Source organism: Eleutherodactylus coqui, unplaced genomic scaffold (assembly GCF_035609145.1).
Source record: "Eleutherodactylus coqui strain aEleCoq1 unplaced genomic scaffold, aEleCoq1.hap1 HAP1_SCAFFOLD_889, whole genome shotgun sequence".
In the NCBI taxonomy this organism is placed as follows: domain Eukaryota; kingdom Metazoa; phylum Chordata; class Amphibia; order Anura; family Eleutherodactylidae; genus Eleutherodactylus; species Eleutherodactylus coqui.
Window position 1 is genome coordinate 1,957 of NW_027101813.1, and position 20,945 is coordinate 22,901.

A 20,945-nucleotide genomic window follows, 5' to 3' on the forward strand; every position below is an offset into this window, starting at 1 on the left:
TGGAGCGCTGTAGCTGCAAACACTAGCTGCAGATATGCATTTTTTTTGTGCAGAAATGCTGCAGGATTTGCTACAAAATTCTGTGTTGCAGAATTTCCACAGTATTTACGCTGTGTGTGAACTTACCCTTAAACAGTTTTTTACATGAATCAAGAGATCAGTGGCTAAGTATCCCCAAGTCCAGCAACGGTCACTTGTTTCCCATTTACTGATATGGATCAAAATGCCACATATAGCAGTCCCTATGTAGTAATCAAAGACTGGTTGACTTTAAAAGTCTGGATCATTCACGTTCCATAGGTTTAAATGTAAGTACGTTGTGATCAAGATGCAAGAAGATCCTACATCCCAGCCGTTATCAGTGCTCTGCACTCCAGGTTGGAGCCACCAATCCTGTCCTGGACTCAAAGAGTACGTGAACTTTTCTCCTGGACTGTTTATGTAGTTTCTTGGATTACCAAGAGAACTGAGCTTGTTTGGCAGTAATGTGTGACCCATAAATGAGAGGTCCTGAGGTTGTTATTGCTAAGTATGTTTTGTCTTCTTAATATTGATCAAAAGGAAAAGCTTAGAAATTCTCCAGTAAAACCAATTAAGTTCCATCTATCGATGTCCAACCAACAGAAAAGCCGGGACTTGATTGCTGATTTTTCCAGTTCTTGGTCTTATGCTCGTCATGTTTCTCTGTGGATTCTACTACTTGCAGTAGGATTTTAGTAAAAGCCACAGATATAAAGGTGGTGGGAACAATGACAATTCCAGCCACTATTGAACCTGATGGCAGAGAAATTAGGTAGTCTTTAATAATACTGAGGACTTTAAGATGCCATGAACTCAGGTCATGGTGATCTTTCCTCTAGTTTCATGTCTCAGTGAAGCTCACTCCAGTACTGTTACACAGGAGCGAGTATCTCTCAGAGCGTGGCCAGCATGGAGGCGAAGTAGTCTGGGGAGCGCTCCCCCTCCCCCCCCCCCCGCCTCCATTCACTGTAAGCAGGCAGTTGTTCAGAACTAAATGACTGCTGTTTACACTAGATGGCTGGTCATTTAGGTTTCTGCATAGATTTACATGGTACGACTATCATTCAAATTCCCGCGAGAGTGCAGGAATTTATTCAACTCTGAATGATAATCGTCCCGTAACTGGGCCATAAAGCTGGGAGATCTCATTGGAATTTGGAGGATTATGCCTTTTGCTTATCATCTCCTAAGCATACAGGAAACAGCAGGAGTAGGGACATGTTCGAGTTGAAATGCTAACAATGTATAACATTTAGTAATGATATAATAAGCCAAGTTTATTATTTCTCCAGAACTATACATGAGAACATTACATTTATGCCAAAGTCTCATCAAATCCTTCATTTATCTCTTTGTTTGTGATGTATCTGATATGTAAATGATTTTTGGTATATAATACATGGAAAGAGGATGACGCAGCTCAGACTCTTATTGAAAACAGAAAAGTGTTGCCGGTTTTCTTTAATTAAAGGTGCTGCAGAAGCCATCTTGATCTACCTGGTTTCACATTTCTTTAACACAGACAACTACAGTATATATTTTTGTAGAATTGTTTTTCCTCCAGTGTTTTCTGGAATATGTCCATAGAAGACGAGGCGGGTGGAAATATACAATACCCAACACCTCAGCAAACATTAGTAATGTACAGTTGTATGTCCCTGTGCTTAGACTGGCCCACAAGGTTTGGATGGCTGCTAAAGAAATATTGTCCTTCACTGATTTTATAGCAGACATGCCCTTATGGTATAATCAATGTCCTCCCCATCTCCCTTCTCTTGAGGATCCGTCTTTCTGGTTATCACAGGGCATTACTACCTTAACGGACCTCTACCAAGATGGTGTTATGTGCTCTTTTCATCTGTGATCTTGAGAGCAGCTACCTGATCCTAAAAACTGGATTTTATAGGTTTCTCCAACTACGTCTATCTGGGCCCCCTAAGGTATCTTCTGAAGTTGGGTAATTGATCTTATCTTTTCTAATCTAGGGATTCCTCTCCCTTTCCAGCCTTTAGTTTGTCTGTTTCGAATATTGGATAATGAGCAACGGTAACATTACCATCACATCTTTATTAGCGAAAACACATTTTTTTGCTAGAAAATCTATTGCTATGTGATTGACCCTCAACCTCCAATGGTGACTTTTTGGATTTCTATACTGAACCAGGCCATTTGGTTTGAAAAAAGCTGTATATAAAAATTGAAACTGGCCTGACAAATCTGCTGACATGTGTGGCTGGTGCTCATCGCCTTTGACCCCACACTCTTAGGTTGCCCCCTCGCACTCTGGTGTGTGACACTTGATCCAGACTCTTTGATGACTGTTTCTTTTACATAGCAATCTGAAGCTATTCATTATAGACATTGTGTTATCGCAGCCCTGTGTATGTAGTGGGCCTTTTCATTCACTGCATGTGGATATGAATGAATATGTTTGATCGTTGCATATATGTTGTTTTTCAGGTTTTTCTTTTCTGTTTAATAAAATAAATATAGAAAAGGCGGTCACAACGAATATTGATGTGATTTACATTTTTCTTTTGTTCATTTGCTTTACATTTTGTTAATTGACAAAATAAACTATTAGCACTTCTAGCTTTGGAAGCTTTCTTATAAGGAAATAGGACTCCTAAATCCAGGTTCATCTTTAGTGAGACAGAAAAAGTCCTGAAGGTTTTCAGTTTCAACTTGTTTATTATCAAACAAACGTATGAAGACACAGACAGGGGTCAAGGCTGAGTCAATAGAGTGCAACGCATTTCAGAGCTAGACTTGCTTCTTTGTCAAGCACAAATCTGGTACTATTGTCCTTTAAATGTTTCCTTATATGGCTCTTGTATGGAGTAATTCTCATTATTACCATCAATAGATATATATTTTCTTGGTTATCCAAACCGCTAAGGAGCATAGGTTTTTTTTCTATCTTATCCTATTGTGTTTACAACCGAGGTCATCTCTACCTGCGGGTTTCTCCCCAGATGCTCTCCCTATGGATTAGGGATCCTGATCCTTTGGATATATCTAGAAAGCCTTCCCGGACTGACAGTGTGGACACCTGTCATCAAACTGGTGTTTCACACTAGGTGAGTCCCACCGTTTACATCCCTTTATATTTATACATCACTCCATAGCCACCTTCTCTATAGAATCCTTTAGACTGAACCACCAGTCCGATGATCTATATACTGTTAGGAACACCCTATGGCACACTGTGGACTTGTTTTCAGCCTGTGACTGGGTATTAGGATTGAGGCCACCATCTTGGTCCTACACTGCAACTTTGGGTGCATGTGGACTGAGCGCTGAGGCTTTTACTGCAGCCCATGGAGTCCTTGGTGTGCACTTACCTGTTTGCTTCTCCCGCTGAGCCTATCCTGCTGTACGGCGCTGCTTGCCCGGGCTCAGACCGTGAGGCAGCTTGTACATACCGCTTGGTCCTCGCTACCACGCTGCAGAGGATAGTCTGTTCCAACCCACCTGTCCATACTCTGTGAGCCTGCTGCATGGATCGGAAAGAACTGCTGCTTAACCCAGTGGGGAGGGGTTCTGCCATAAGGATTTTTTTGGGCATCTTTCAATAGATTCTGATAACTGTTGCGTCCAATGAACGTGCAACCTCAATAACATAAATGAAAGACACAATCGTGCAAAGAAAAACACAAAATAAATGGGGGAATTCTCTCCCTATACTCCCCTAGCCCGGGAGGGGGCCCTGCCTGCCCGACAGACCAACCGCGCTGATAAGTGCGAGCCTGCACTCGTGCCTGGGCCACTGACCAGTCCCTATCTGGGAGCCCTAGCACAAAACAACAGGAGAAGCAAAACCAAACCAAACAGCAAAGAACTTAGCTTATAATGGAGAGCTTCCACCACACTGTGTTGCTCCGACGCTGTCCAACATAGGACTGAAGTGATTGACCAGCACAGGGGTCAATGATAGGACAGTTTAAATAGCAGCTGAGCTAGTCAGCACCAGGTGCTGAATGACATCACTCTTGCCACTACCACACCCCTCAGCTCCGGGAGGAGCAAGGGCACACCCAAAACCTGGTCTGGCTTGCAAGCAGGGTGCAGGCCTCAGAATGGCTGCAACAGTACCCCCCCTTCTAGAAGGGGACCCAGGACCCTTAGGACCAGGGCGACCAGGGTTTGACCTGTGAAAATTCTTTAGCAGCTGATCTGCATGAACATCTGCTGCAGGAACCCAAGGCCTCTCTTCTGGGCCATAACCACGCCAGTGCACCAGGTACTACAGGGAATTCCTGACTCGACGGGAGTCCAGAATGCGCCTTATTACAAACTGCTCCTCCCCATCCACTAGCACAGGAGCCGGGGGTGGTGAGTCATTCCCCGAATCGATGAATCTTTTGAGCAGAGATTTATGGAACACATTGTTAATCTTCATCGTGCTGGGAATTTCTAACCGGAAGGCCACCGCGTTAATCTTCTCAATTATTTTAAACGGACCGATAAATCGCGGGTCCAGTTTAGCGGATGGTTGTTTGAGTTTTATATTTCTGGTAGACAACCACACCAAGTCTCCAACACCGAATCCCGCCCCCTCAGAGCGGTGACTGTCTGCAACTCGCTTGCTGCGCTGAACGGATCTCTGTAAATTTTTCTGGACCTCCGCCCACCCGGCCTCAATATCGGAACAAAACTCATTAGCTCCTGGTACCTCCGAAACCCTCTTGGAAAGGGGGCCAAAACATGGGTGAAATCCGTAGTTACAGAAGAACGGTGAAGTCCCCGTAGCCTCCAGTGGTCTATCGTTTAGAGCAAACTCTGCTAGTGGTAAGAACTTCGACCAGTCCTCCTGATTTTCCGAGGCATAACAACGTAAATACTGCTCCTGGTTCTGATTACACCTCTGTTTGCCCATTGGTCTCAGGATGGTATGCCGAAGAAAACGAAAGCTGGACACCCAAACGAGAGCAGGCTACTCGCCAAAAGCTAGAAACAAATTGTACGCCGCGATCGGAGACTATATTTTCTGGCAAACCATGTAGTCTAATGATGTGGCAAATGAACAAACTCGCCAACGTCTTGGCATTAGGTAAACCGGGGAGTGCCACAAAATGGCACATTTTACTAAACCAGTCCACTACCACCCACACAACAGTGTTGCCATTGGAAGGTGGTAAATCCGTGATGAAGTCCATGGACAAATGCATCCATGGTCTCTTAGGAATAGGCAGCGGCAATAACACACCGGCTGGCCGACTGCGGGATGACTTGGTTCTGGCACACACCTCACATGACGAAACAAAACTGAACGTATCCCGTCGTAATGACGGCCACCAATATGTTCTAGAGAGTAACTTATGGGTATTAATAATCCCCGGATGCCCGGCCAACACCGAACTGTGAATCTCGGCCAGCACCTGTAACCGTAGATGAACGGGAATAAAAAGCTTCCCAGCCGGAAGCTTTGACGGGGCCGAATTTTGTGCTTTACGGACTTGCTCCTCTAACTCTAATGACACTGCCGACACCACCACCCCTTCAGACAGGATAGGGGCAGGAGGTTTCTAAGAAACTACTGGAAGAAAACTTCTGGAAAGAGCATCGGCCTTCACATTCTTGCCTGGATGATATGTAACTAAAAAATTAAAACGGGAAAAGAAAAGCGACCAGCGTGCCTGTCTGGAATTAAGTCTCTTGGCAGATTCCAGATATATGAGGTTTTTGTGATCCGTGAAAACCGTTACTTTGTGTCGCGCCCCCTCTAGAAAATGACGCCACTCCTCGAACGCCCATTTAATTGCCAGCAATTCCCTGTCCCCAATGTCATAATTTCGCTCCGAAGACGAAAATTTACGGGAGAAGAATGCACACGGGTGGAGATCTTGCAATGTCTCTGTTCCCTGAGATAGAACTGCTCCAACCCCCACCTCTGAAGCATCGACCTCAACAATAAAGGGCCTGGAAGAATCTGGCTGCACCAGCACCGGAGCAGTCGTAAAACACCTCTTCAATCTCTGAAATGACTGCATAGCTTCCGTCGACCATTTAGTAGGAAAGCACCCTTTTTTAGTCATATCAGTAAGAGGTTTAACTATCACCGAAAAATTCCTAATGAATCTACGGTAATAGTTGGCGAACCCCAAGAACCTTTGTAAGGCTTTCACATTTTCTGGTAGGACCCAATCCTGTACCGCTCGGACCTTCTCAGGATCCATCATGAACCCTTCATGGGTAATTATATGCCTCAAAAATGTGATCTCTTGTACAGCAAACACACACTTTTCTCTTTTGGCGAACAAACAATTCTCACGCACAGCTTTGAGGACCTGACAAACATGAGAAACATGGGACTCGAAATCCGGAGAAAAGATCAAAATATCATCCAAGTATACTAATACAAATCTGCCCACAAATTGAGAGAGAACCTCATTGATCAAGGACTGGAATACAGCAGGGGCATTAGTAAGACCAAAAGGCATCACCAGACTCTCAAAATGCCCCTCTGGGGTATTAAACGCAGTCTTCCACTCGTCCCCCTCCCTAATCTGGATCAAATTATATGCCCCGCGCAAGTCTAGTTTGGAAAACCAGTGGGAGCCATTCAACTGCGAAAACAGATCCGGAATAAGGGGGAGAGAATATGGATTGCGTTTTGTGATTTTGTTCAATTCCCTAAAGTCAACACAGGGACGTAACCCGCCATCTTTTTTCTTTACAAAAAAGAAACCAGCTGCTAGTGGGGAATTAGATGGTTGTATATGATTCCTTCTCAAGCTGTCCTGGATATAATCTTTGAGCGCGTGTCTCTCAGGGGCAGATATGTTGAACATGCGAGTCTTGGGGTACTTGCAGTCAGGGAGAAGTTCAATGGCACAATCCCCCTGTCTGTGCGGTGGTAATTTGTCTGCCCCCTCTTGGGAAAACACATCAGAGAAGTCAGCGATAAATTCAGGCAACTCCTCTGCCTGAATGGAGGCTATATCAGCAGAAATGCAACCGGACAGACAACCAGGGCTCCATTTGACAATGTCTCCCTTTTCCCAGTCTACTACTGGGTTGTGTAGGCGCAGCCAGGGCAACCCCAGAACTACTTGTGTAGGGAGGGATTCCATGACATATAGTGTTATACATTCCATGTGGAACAGCCCAATCCTTAAATGGACATTAGGTACACAAAAACTCAGATTTCTCTGAGATAGTGGAGAAGCATCAATGGCGGACACAGGGATAGGAGAATCCAAAACACTCATCTCTAAGCCTAAACGTTTGACAGTCTCCTGATGTATTAAATTAATACTAGCTCCCCAATCCAAAAAGACTCGTATGGGGCTGTTAACACTGCTACAACAAATTTCAGCGGGAAGTACCAGCCTGGAAGAGGATACCCAAGCAATCTGATGACCTAGAGGAACCTTCCCTCTAACCTCCAGGCCATCTAATTTTTTCCACTGAGCATTACGACGTGGGCAAAACTGAGCCATATGACCTGTATGATTACAGACAAAGCATCGGCCATTAAACTGTACCGTCCTTCTCCTCCTAACCCTGCCAGCCAGAGACCCCAGCTGCATGGGCTCTTCCATACCTGTCGGTAGGAGGTCGGGATCCGTGGACGGTTCCTGATGCCTCTCCCTGATCCGTCTCCCAACTTTAATAGCCAGAGACATGGCCTCATCTAGACTGCGAGGTACTGGATGTCCTACCAGTACGTCCTTGATCTTATTGGACAGACCACAATGGAACTGGCTCTTTAAAGCAGGGTCATTCCACTGAGTTTCTGCTGCCCAACGTCGAAAATTAGTGCAATAATCTTCAACCGTGGACTCTCTCTGTCGTAAACATCTGATATTTCCCTCAGCCACCGCTATCTTATCGGGGTCATCATAAATAAGACCTAAAGCAGCAAAAAAGTTATCCACTGAGGTCAGGGCCTCAGACGTCGGGGGTAATGAAAACGCCCATGCCTGTGGCGCCCCCTGCAGTCTGGACATTACAATGCCCACCCTCTGGGCGTTGTCCCCCGAAGAGCTAGGACGCAGTCTGAAATAGAGCTTACAGGGCTCTCGAAAGGATCCGAATTTCTGCCTATCACCAGAAAAGCGGTCCGGTAGCTCAATTTTTGGTTCCTTGCTGGGAACCTGCAGTGCAAGTTGTCGCTGTCGACCTCCGCAGCCAGCGTGCCGAGCTGGTGTGACAAAACCTCAAGGGGATTCATGTTAACAGCACAGAATCTCCCTGAGTAGGTAAGGGCTGGTCAATCTGTTGCGTCCAATGAACATGCAACCTCAATAACATAAATGAAAGGCACAACCATGCAAAGAAAACACAAAATAAATGGGGGAATTCTCTCCCTATACTCCCCTAGCCTGGGAGGGGGCCCTGCCTGCTCGGCAGACCGACAGCGCTGATAAGTGCGAGCCTGCACTCGTGCCTGGGCCCCTGACCAGTCCCTATCTGGGAGCCCTAGCACAAAACAACGGGAGAAACAAAACCAAACCAAACAGCAAAGAACTTAGCTTATAATCGAGAGCTTCCACCACACTGTGTTGCTCTGACGCTGTCCAACATAGGACTGAAGTGATTGACCAGCACAGGGGTCAATGCTAGCACAGTTTAAATAGCAGCTGAGCTAGTCAGCACCAGGTGCTGAATGACATCACTCTTGCCACTACCACACCCCTCAGCTCTGGGAGGAGCAAGGGCACACCCAAAACCTGGTCTAGCTTGCAAGCAGGGTGCAGGCCTCAGAACGGCTGCAACAATAACTCTCATAATTTTTCCTTTTTCCTGACTACCCGTCATTTTAGAGTCAGGTGTCTGTGTTAGGGAACTTGTGCCCAAATTTTCCAAGACTAGAAACCTGCTCTGGTCTGTCCACCTCCCCTTTTAAATTTATCCTTTAGGGCTCAGTCTGACGAGCGAATTTTTTATGCATTTAGGCACGTGAAAAAATTTGCACAACATGTGTAGAAAAAAATTGCATGACTGGGTGTCTATGCACTTTCATGTCCTATCTTTTGCAGGTACAAATTTTATTCACATGTAAAAAACAGACATGTGACCACTTTCATTGGAAAGCATTGGTTCTAATAGATGCGAATCGCAAACGCACCTAACATGCGTGCAAAAAAATGCTTGTCTGACTAAGCCCTTAAAATGCAGTCTTGAAATTGGCCCTTTGAAGGCAACCATAATGCTGATGTGGCTTTCCACGAAAATGAGTTTGACACCTTGTGATAGAATAAGAGAAATGCAAGTGCTAATTGGTGCAACTCCTGTGATGGACAGGCCTTCTAACCAATCAGAGCTGGGACTCTTGTTGTAGAAGATTGCTGAAGACTGAAGAAGGGCTCTTGGGGTGCACTGTACATGGGTCCGGATGTTGGGAACCAGGAGAAAATGGAAAGGTTAAACAGGGGGTTTCCGAGTGTTTACGACGGACATTCTCTTCCTCCATAGTCAGTCTTCTGACTCTCCACATCACACGTTATTAAATAGGATGGAGTAATGATTAGTGTTAGTTTTCTTGTACTATCCCGGGGGGTCTAGAGTGCCTTAGTGGTCAAAGAGAACCGGTCACCTGCCATAAACTAACTTATAGTGCTGTTAGGTGACGGGGAGCCGGGTGCTGTCTTTTTTTTTGTACTCGGCTGCTTCCCGGTTCCCATGGTGCCCACCACTGAAGTCTGTACACCGGACGAAAATCTGACTCTTTTCAGAGTCCTCGGACACCTGCGCTTCCATAGACATATATTTTTGTTAAACATCACTTGTTAATGCAGTTTCTGTGTGTAAACCACATCAGGGCCACATGTGGAGCCGCCCCATTGAATGTGGATAATCCGCATGCAGATCTGTAGCACAGCACACTGCTAAAGGGTCAGCCGCAGATCCTACTGCAATTACACAATCAATTTTTTCTCCATGAGTAAAATCCAACATGCGAACACCCGGAGGCGGTATTTATACGCTTTCTATGCACTGCGGGATATACAGAAATCCCACATGGGAGTGAGGTAATATACACTCGCAATTCTTCTCTTGCGGTGATAGTGCGGGATAGAAAAATTGCAGCTATTATTTATGTATGGGTGCATGAAAAAAAATCGTATCACATGCCACTCAATATGCATGCGAGTACGATTTGATTTTTTCCCACTATAAGGAAAAACATGCGATTTTCTCTGTGCACGATAAAATCACGCGTGCAGCCATTCAATTTTCTCAGACCGATATTGCGCATGCTTGTGTAAACACACCCTTAGGGCTTATTCTGACAAGTGTATGCGTAAATTTGTTCGCCCGTACGGAACGTATATTTGCATGACTGAATATTTGACACGCACAACTTCGGATCATAATTGGCGTTCTTAAAGCCATTCACACGTGTGGTCTGACCAGTGACTTGTAAAGAGAAGAACGATGTTCTCATCATGTGCCCCTAGACGTCTTTTGATGCCCCTTTAAAAGCAGTCTAAAATATATTTTGCATACTAAAGTAAATGTATTCATACCCTATTTGATTTTTCTAATAGAATTTTTTAAATTTTTATAGGTAAAACCCTTGAAGACTTCTTGGTTGAACTGGGAATGGAGAAGTATAGAAACTCTAAGCTGACATTGAGGAATGTTTTGAGCATTGGTCAAGAGAATCTAAATCATTTTAAGCCAAATACCCTAGCAGATCTTCCAAAACACTTCTTAAGGAATATTATAGCCTTGGATAGAAATGCAAGAAAAACTGAACTTGAGGATGATCTGTCAGACCCAGCATTGAGTGTAGATGATGATCCATTTGATTTCTTCAACACGAAAACAGAAAATCCTAGGCTAAAATCCATTCACCCTTTGGATGTTCTGTGTGCCGTCCTGAATTGTTCCGATAAATGTCTTCAGCAAGAGATTGTATCAAAAATGTCTCTGTGTCAGTTTCCAGTTCCTTTCTTGCTTCCTGCTGGTTCAGATTGTACCTTCATGCTTTGGGCAATGAGAGACATTGCGAAGAAATGGAGACCTCAGTCACTAGCTGACAGTAAAGGGTTCATGGAAGACAATGTGGTGAATATTGAAATGCCGATCTTCTCTTTCGTCAGGGTTGGGCCAAGCAAGTTATCTAAATCTAAACTACTAAACCAAGTTTTGATCCCAGCTCAAAAACATCATGACTTCTTCATACATGACAATATGGAAGGAGGGAATATTGAGCGGAAGATATCTGATGGGCTGGTGGAAATGTCCCGGTACTTTCCTTGTGGGAAATCTGATGTTTTCTCAGAGCCCATTGCTGTGGCCAATCTACGCGGAGAACTGGAGTCCAATTGGGAACAATTTACATTTCTTACTAGACTTTCATCGGCCACCTTTATATTTATAGATAGTATGTGTGAAAGACAACTCCATTTATTATCATCCTTCAATCCCAATGAAACCAAGCTTTATTTCATTGTCACACCAGGTAAAGACAAGGCCGTTGACTCGGAGACAAGGAAATACATGCAAGAGCTAATGACACACCTAAAATCAGCCACCATGAATGATGCAGACTTTGTGAACAAGGTTAAAAAAATCATAGATTGGCAATTAAAACATAATTGTAAACTGATAGCACTAAAGGATATCACTAAACATGTTTCTAATCTTAAGGTCAACATAGATGAGGCTTCTCCTGAGTTGAAGAAAGCAAGTGACTATGCACTCAAGATCAGCTCAATGATTCAAAATGTGGAAATGTTTAAAAGTCAAAGCTTGACTTTACAAGGAGATCTGTGGAAACAATTATCTCAATTGGAAAAGGAATTATGCAGATTGACAAAACAAGGCAGAGAAGATCAACAAATGTATCTGTTGAAGTTAATAAAGAAACGTAACTTACTTCATGAAAAACAAAATGAGCATGTTCTCCCAGAAGCCATGGCGTTATTCATCAGTGCACTTACTCATTTATCTAAAGATGAGAAACAACATTTTCTTTAGTGGATGAAATTTGATCTCGATTCCATTGCAAGGAAGAATTTATCTAAATTACAGACTGAATATAAAGAGAAGTGTGACAAACCTGATGCATCAGTCAACCCCCAAGAACTTAAGCAGCTTGATAAGAGCATTTCAGAGAGTTGATTAGGAATTGAACATTTTTTCCGCGAGCTGGGACAGTTCTATGGGGCTGAATAAAGCAAAAACGACTTCCTGCAAACAGCATACGGTTTTCTGGATTGCCAAAAATTGCTGCTGACCTCCTGCATGATGGGTTCCCATTGGAGCTGATTGATGGAGATTTCTCCAACATTCCTTTACAGTGGATAACTGATGTCCTGACTGAGCTGGATAAGAGGACTGGAGGACAGTGAAGGATGAGAGTGATAACTGTGCTTGGAGTGCAGAGTACGGGGAAGTCCACCCTACTCAACACCATGTTTGGTCTACAGTTCCCGGTGGCCAGTGGACGATGCACACGAGGAGCCTTCATGACTCTTATTATTGTTGAAAAGAATTTCCAGAAAGAACTTGGCTGTGAATTCATTCTGGTTATTGACACTGAAGGGTTGAAAGCTCCTGAATTGTCTTCACTTGATGACAGTTATGAACATGACAATGAATTGGCCACATTAGTGGTTGGGTTGAGTGATATCACCATAGTGAATATGGCCATGGAAAATGCAACAGAAATGAAAGATATTTTGCAGATTGTGGTCCAAGCATTTTTAAGGATGAAAGAAGTTGGCAAGATACCAACTGTCAGTTTGTCCATCAGAACGTGAATGATGTGTCTGCCCATGACAAGAATATGAGAGACAGGAAGAAACTTCTAGAACAATTAGATGAAATTACAAAGGTAGCTGCAAAAATGGAAAAGAAAAGTGGCATTGACAAATTCAGTCATGTCATGGACTATGACCTGGACAAACACAACTGGTACATTCCTGGACTGTGGCAGGGGGTCCCACCGATGGCTCCTGTGAACTCAGGATACAGTGAACATGTTTCTGAGCTTAAAAAATATCTATTACAATTCCTAGAAACAGAGAAAGGTCAAAGCCGGGCTTCAACAATATCTGATTTTTGTGAATGGGTAAGAAGTTTGTGGACTGCTGTCAAACATGAGAAATTTATCTTCAGTTTCAGAAACAGTCTAGTGGCTGAAGCTTATAGTAAGTTGTTGGAGCAGTTCTGCTCATGGGAATGGAACTTTACCAAAGAGGTCAATAAGTGGGTAGTAAGGAAGAAAACTAACATTAAGAATCAACCAACTCACAAGTTTGAAGAAAGCACTTATGAGACAATCAAAGATCTTGATCATCTTCTGCATGATTAAGAGAAGAAAATGTTACACCTGATCAAGAAATATTTTGAAAGTGGATCTGAAAACACTCATTTGATAGAAAGGTATCATGAAGAGTTTAAAAATGGTGTTACGAGTCTAAGAAAAGCGCTCAGGAGAAATGCTATCGACAAGTATGAAAAAACACTTTCTATACAAAAAGCAAACCTAAAGATTCGAGGCATTAAGAAAAAATACCAGATGTACTCTTGAAAACCAGATGGACTCTTGAAAACCTGCAGAGAGAAAAACAACGACCTTAGTGATGCAGAAGTAGAAGAGGAATTTACTGCCATGTGGGAGAAGACAATATCAGATTTACAAATTAAAAAATTGAAGAGGCGTAATGTGAGTGATACAATTCTCCAGCAACTTAGACAAGACATGAGCAACAAAGGACCCGAAATAAATCAAACCTTATTGGCTGTGAAGAAGTTAGCAGAATATGCCACCGATTTTAGTAAAGGAAAAAAAAAAAAGGTCAGAATTGGGCCTCAAATAGACATAATAAAGTTATTGGAAAAAATAACAAATCATGTAAAATGTTTGCTACCTCACTGTTAGAGATGTGTGACAGATATGTCACCGAGAAGGAGAACACCAATGAGGACTATGACGACACTTACTGCCAGGAAATTCTGCAGATTATAAATAGGAAACTTGAAGATGAGCTGTATAAAAATCTTGACTTCACAGTACAGTCTGAGTTGGAGCTCAAACTCTGCATTTTTGAAAAAGCATCCAGCAGGTTTCAGCAGATCCATGACCGGTTTATTGAGATGAATGATCCCAGAACCAGCATGGACAACCTGAAGCCTGATTATTGGGCAATATTTCTTGATGTTTTTAAAGCAAAAGATGAATCCCAAAGCCGAGGAAGGCAGTTCTGTGAGAAGTGTCTGACCCCAGCAATAACCGATTACATTTACGATCACCTGGGAAGAGTGATGGTTGATGGCATCTTAAATGGCTCAGATAACCAGATATTCAAAAGAAGAAGCTTTTTCCAATATAATCTTCTGAAAAACTTACTGGATGAAATGTCTTTCAAGAAATATGTTGAATATATTAACCGGTATGAAATGTTTTCAACGCGCTGGATCATAAATAAGCTATCAGAAATCTATGGGAAGACGGCAACTCTCCAACCATTACAGGCAGATCTCATCAGATCTATTAGCAAAGACGTGAGAGACATTCTTAGAGAAGATACATTTCTCAACAGTGAAAACATCCTTCAGTTCTTAGAAAATGTTCAGAAGAAGTTAAATGAGAAGTTAGTTTTTTCCCAAATAGCAATAATGATAATTGCTTTCAATAATGAAGTGAACGTTCGTCAGTTCTCATCTCATATTCAGAGTTTTCTTGCTTCAACAGAACAGCAGGTCCTGTTAGAGCTGAGGTCCATGAGCTTTGAATCCCTACTTTCCAAGTTGACCATGAAGCCTCAGGATGAGTTGTTCAGGAAGGTGATTGGATGTGGACATCAGTGTCCATTCTGTAAAGTTCCCTGTGAGGCTGGAAGGGATGACCATAAGATGCACTTTGCATCTGTCCACAGACCTGAAGGTCTGGGACGATGTAGGTATTTACACAGTGGCATTTTAGCCAAAAACATTTGTACCGCTAGTGTTGTGGGTATAGCTATGTTTCGAAGTCTGGAGACAAAATGGGAAACCCGTTTTTACAAAGAATACTGCACTTACTATCCAGACTGGGCCATCCAACCCGACCCCAGCATTGAGTCCTTAGATTACTGGAAATACATTTTTGCTCAGTTTAATTGGAAATTTGCTGAAGAGTATAAAGCCGAACCAGCTGAACTGCCTGAAGACTGGCAGAAAATAACAAAAGATGTTGCCCTCAGCAGCTTAAAGAAAGTATTCAATGTGACCTAATGTCGGCAGCAATAACAGAAGAGGTGTATGAAATGTCCAGAGCTACAAATCTATACATACAAGTAGCTTCTCTCATGTATGCCTCATGATGTAAAAGTGTTTGATTGCTGTCAGGACTCTTAGAATGAGCCTATGAGTCCTGCTGATACTGCCCACATATATACTTGTAGAAGAGGTACCAATCTGCAATATGTGGGCAGAGTCAGCAGGACTCGCAGGCTCATTCTACTAGTCCTGGCAGCAGTTGGGGTCCATTCACACATAGCAGAAATGCTGTGTAATTTATGCAGCGGAAAATTCCACTGCAAATTCCACAGAATTTCTGTATAAAAAAAAAACTGTCAAAGTCTGCAGCTGATTTCAGCAGCTATAACGCTCCCCCTTACTTTCCAATACATTGCATCTTGTCACAGTGGTCAGGTGATGCCATTTCCAAATCACCTGACCACTGACTCGGCACTCACTTGAGGCTGTTGAGTCAAAGTTGAAAAAGACCGCTAGTTGGTGGAAACACGTCGTTGCCGTGATGTAAATGCTACTCTAAGATTTTAATGCACTGTCTCAAGCTTTTATGAAAAACTTCTAATAAAGGAGCAAGACTTTTTTGCACTACAAAGCTGGCTATATCCACTTAATTGAAAGTATATCTTCATAGTCACTTTATTCCCATTTACTGATATTTTATCAAAATGCCACATATAGCAGTCCCTATGTAATAATCAATGACTGATTGACTTGAAAAGTATATGTAAGTATGGTACGATCAAGATGCAAGAAGATCCTACATCCCTGCTGTTATCAGTGCTCTGCACTCCAGGATGGAGCTACCAATCCTGTATTAGGTGCACTGATCAGACACAATCTTCTGCTTCTGTGTCTGGCAAGTATGGGCGTTGGCCCATTCTCTCTGTTCCCTGAGCTTATATTCACTCTCTTCCAGCACTCCTAGGGTTAATACCTTCCCTAGTTTCCATCCATATTCGGGGCTGTTCATCTGGCATATTACCTCCAATGCTGGGGTTGGCTGTCAGCCATGCTGGATCAGATCTTCACCTACCCGGTAGGTTGACACAGTGGTTCCACATCCACAGCCCTTACATCCTGTCCCTGTACTCAAAGAATACGTGAACTTTTCTCCTGGACTATTTACTTTCTTGCAATACCAAGAGAACTGAACTGGTTTGACAGTATTGTGTGATGCCATGTGATAACCCGCATCTTACCCTCCTCAATGTTGGCATGTCCTCGTTCTCTTTGTCTGCACGCTGAAGGTGGCAGACCCAAATAACTGTAATCTGAGATCTTGAAGTAACACACCTTAGTTATACCAGTTTCTAACAACAAGCTAATTCAGTTATATATTCTACACCGAGCATATCTGACCCCTGACCGACTCCAAAGCATGTGTAAAATCTTATTTCCATCCTGCCCTCGATGTTACCAACTGTAGTGGCTCAGTACATGCTTTCCTGGCCCCCTCCATAATGTCATACATGTCATGTCTTATGTTGGTGCGCTGTGCGAATCTGTGTAGTCATTCTGTTATATGTATTGCACAGCTGCAGCGTTTGAGGGGATAAGTGTTTGCAAAAGCCTGGAGATTGCATGTGACTGTATCAATTTATGTCCTGTCACATGGTATGAGTGAGGCTTTAAATGTGAGTGTTTGAGAGCGAGAAAAGGTCCATTCTTCAAGGTCGTGATTCTTGTGGGTTCCTGCTCAAGAGTGCCGGCTGCATGGGGGTATCTTCAACCCTCATGCAGTGAAGAATGGAAGAGGAGAAAAGGTTCCCTGGATTGACTGGTCTAGTTGGAGAGAAGAGCGAGCCCTAAAGAGAGTGAGCCTGAGCAAACCATAAGTGTGTTCTTCCCAAGGGTACGTGCAGAGGTACTCATCTTTAATTCACACACCCGAGCATCCTGAAGTCTGGGACCGCCGGGTGGAGGTACTCTTCTTTAATTGTTCCTGTCACGGTTAGCAGGGTGAGGGCGAGGAAGGAAAGGCTCGTAGATTGTGGAGTGACTGGTACCCAACTTTACAGACTCCTGAAAAGCGACCATGAGCCACAGCCACAACTCTACAGCAACCCACCTGGCCCTGCACTTATCAACAATTTGTCCCTCACTGGACAAGAGGAGAGAGGGGAGGGGATGATACCTATGGATCCCGCCTCTGGTCCTCAAACACTTTGCAGTATTGCAAGCTGGCAGTCGTTAGAATACAGGCTGATTCGTATCCAGCTTTCCCACACTTCGGCACGCATGCGAAGCGAAAGCTCAAATCACCCACCTGATCCGTTCTAACGCACTCCAAGCTCTACAATATGCATACAAAACGCTGCCACCACCAATTTTGTTACGGTAAATTGGAACCCGATTTATGACTTGTGAATACAATCTTCGGAGAATATGATTTCGTGTTACACGGGCAAGGTTCACTAATTAACCTAACGTTTAATTCTCAAAGAAAAGAGCAGTGCTTATTTACAGAAAAATACACAAATGATGTTACAAGATAAATGGCAAGAGACTTATGTTAGGGATAAAATCCATGTTACGTTAATATGCTGTGGGGCTCCAAATCAGAGCTGGTTATGCCGGCCACCCTGAGAAAGCAATAGACACAGGCATCACGGTCGTGTCTTAGAGCAATCTGAGTTTATTTCGTACATTGACTTATTCTTATACAGAAAAATAGTAGGCGTATCAGAGGTTGAACTGCTTTACAGAGGTCGACCTGTTTTTCTGGTAAGTGATTGTGTCTTCTCTATAAACAATGCTTTATTTGTTTGTATGTAGACATCGTGTCTGGTATCCTGATTATCATCACACTCTACATATTAATCACATGCCCTACCTAGACAGCAGACAATGATCAAAGCATTCCTCACAACCTTTGTAAACAAAAGCTGAACAAGATCTTGGAGACATGATGGACATTTAAGATTACACCTCCACTTCATTTAGCAGAGCTTTTCATAGGACACAGAATAGAGTATACAATTTAGGCCTACAGCCTCCGGAAACGTATATTACAGATGGATGAAATGTATACATATATAAGTTTTCATGTTCATAACCCTCACAGTCCCCCATTTTGAAACAGTCCATCTTGAAAAGAGCCTTTGTAGTGGTACTATCAAGGGTGCTAAGCCACCCCTGCCGGTCTTTCTATCCTCTTCGCCGGATCCCCACTGTTGTTGCTCTTTTACGTATGACTGTTTTAACGATATCGTAGAGGGGGCGATTCCAGATAATTTGCTTGTCTCCGTATCCCACAGAATGTCCATAAATTGCAAACACTCAAAAGAATGAACAAAAGAAACAGTATTAATAATGGGTGAAACATAAAATCCATCATCTTTCCTGCTGTAGGTGACCATTCAGTAAAAATATCATACCAGTTATACTCTGTGTCTACCTGGATCTCAATACCTAGGCTGACTAGCTTATCTCCTACCCATACATTTTTCTAATTCCATAAGGGAGAGGTTAGTAACATCCAAATGCTTTTAAAGGTGTTCAGTATCTATCATTAGTCTTACAATTCTACCCAAGGATACTGTCAGAGTTGACATAGGGATAGCATCTGGGTACCAGTAGTACCTTAATGTTGCTTCAGCATCTGGCAAAAATGTGTAAGTTTCTGTAAACCAATGTATCACCGATATGTTCTGTATACATCCAGACAATGGAGTGATGAGATTATACATACTGGTGGTTCCAGTTCGGTTGGCAACAAAGAATATATATTGGGGGCCAACTTCTATCAGCATATAGATGAAGCAGGTAACACCGTCCAATCACATATGCTGACTGAAGGCTGCTGGAAACATGGCTCATATGCGGCTGTACTCCGTCCGCATGCTAGGCCATCCAGTGTTTCTTCACAGTTCTCTATACCATGGGTTTTATTTTCACTATAAATCATCATACCTGTGAACTTGGGCAACCAATATTGTGAAGCATATAGAGGCGGTCCGAACACCACAGGTAGTACTACAGACTTACACATCAGGCTTGTGTCCTTTACATCATAAAATCATTTCCCCAGTGCTATACTCATCAGAGCATTCTATACTATCAGCCCCGGGCCGTATCCAAGATGCTACTGGAATTACATTATTGAGAATATTTCTCCACAATTTTTCATTCTTTGTCATCACATCTGACCGCTTTGTCCCTCTCGTGAATCATATATACATATTGCAGGCTACATTGTGTATAGTTCATGAATTTACTCATATTTACAAACAAATCCTTTTAAACCGCAAAACCAGATTAAAAAGCGTTAATACATCCTTATCATATCCTAATGCAAGACATCGGGGGAGGAACAAGGAAGGCATGCATTGTGCCTGAACATTTATCAATCTAGAAACATCCTGTCCTACCCCAGCCATTTTATTCTTCATCACCTCTAAATCTATAGAGTTCAGAACCCCTACACCTGTACCAATTCCCCCTAATAGGGTATCATACCATTTTCGTTTTCCTCTGGTGCAGGGTTTCATTGCCTGAAGAGAAATATTATAATGCAATATGGTTTTCTGGCTCTTTGTGGATGATAAGGGGTGTCAAATGCCTGGGAGTTACCCAGGGCAGACATGAAATGTTGCATTATTTCACCTGTGAAATGTGTACCTCTATCTGACTCGATTACCTCTGGTACCCCGTATCTGCAGATTACCTTATTCATGAGCTTCTTTTCGGTTACCTGCTCATTTACTTTTGTAACAGGGTACGCCTCCAACCTGAAAAACATCAACAACAAGCACATATTCATACTTCCCAACACGTGGGAGCTGAATGTCGTCAATTTGCAATCCCTGAAATGGGTAGAGTGGTCCTGGCAAGTGCCTTTGTGGTCAATTTACTTCTACCCTGTTGCTTACGGCATAGCTCATGCAAAACTGGACAAATGATGTAGCAGCTACAAAGAACCCAGGGGGCAACCCTTTCTCTCTCAAGCGTAGGTAACATAGCTGCCTTCGATAGGTGAGTCTTTCCATGGATCAGCTGGGCCATCATGGGGTACAGGGATCGTGGTAGGCAAGTTACTGACTGTTTGCCATACGCCACCCTGTTCTACTGCTCCCATATTAGTCCATTTATCTTTTTCTTCTTTGCTGGCTTGTGACTGTAATGTCTTTAGTACATCAATGTTCAAATTTTTATCAAAGTCCAAATCATAGTCTCTGACTTGTGCGGTCAGTATCTTCTTTTCTTCTTTCTTCCACGGCTTGAGGGCCGCTGTCTGCGTTGAAGTCTGCTAGGGCGTTGCCTTTTGCTTCTGCACTGTTGGCTTTAGTATGAGCTTTCACCTTCAGGATTGCTACTTTGTCTGGTAGGAGTAGGGCTTTCATAAGGTTCTGTACTGCTACACCATTCTCAATGGGTTGTCCTACAGAAGTTTAAAAATGTCTGGCCTTCCATATTGGGCCGTAACCATGATCTATGCCGAATACATACCAGGAGTCAGTGTAAATGGTTACCTTCTGTCACTCTACACGCCTCAGTGAGGGCCTTCAGTTCCGCTTCTTGTACTGAGACATGCGGAGGCATTCTGCTTTTAGAGATCTTGTTGTGTGAACATCTGGTGTGGAGTCGTCAATCACCCTGGTACCATCTATAAAATACAACTCAAAATATGTATTAACAAGGGGTTTCAATAACTCTTTAAAACTTAAACTTTTCTTGTTGCATCAATGCTAGACAATCATGCTGATATTCTATTCCAAATA

At 43.1% G+C, this 20,945-nt stretch overlaps 1 pseudogene; it reads left to right on the plus strand.

Annotated features, from left to right (window-relative positions):
* Positions 1–328: 328 nt before the first annotated feature.
* Positions 329–15,201, plus strand: LOC136591486 (up-regulator of cell proliferation-like; annotated as a pseudogene).
* Positions 15,202–20,945: the final 5,744 nt, after the last annotated feature.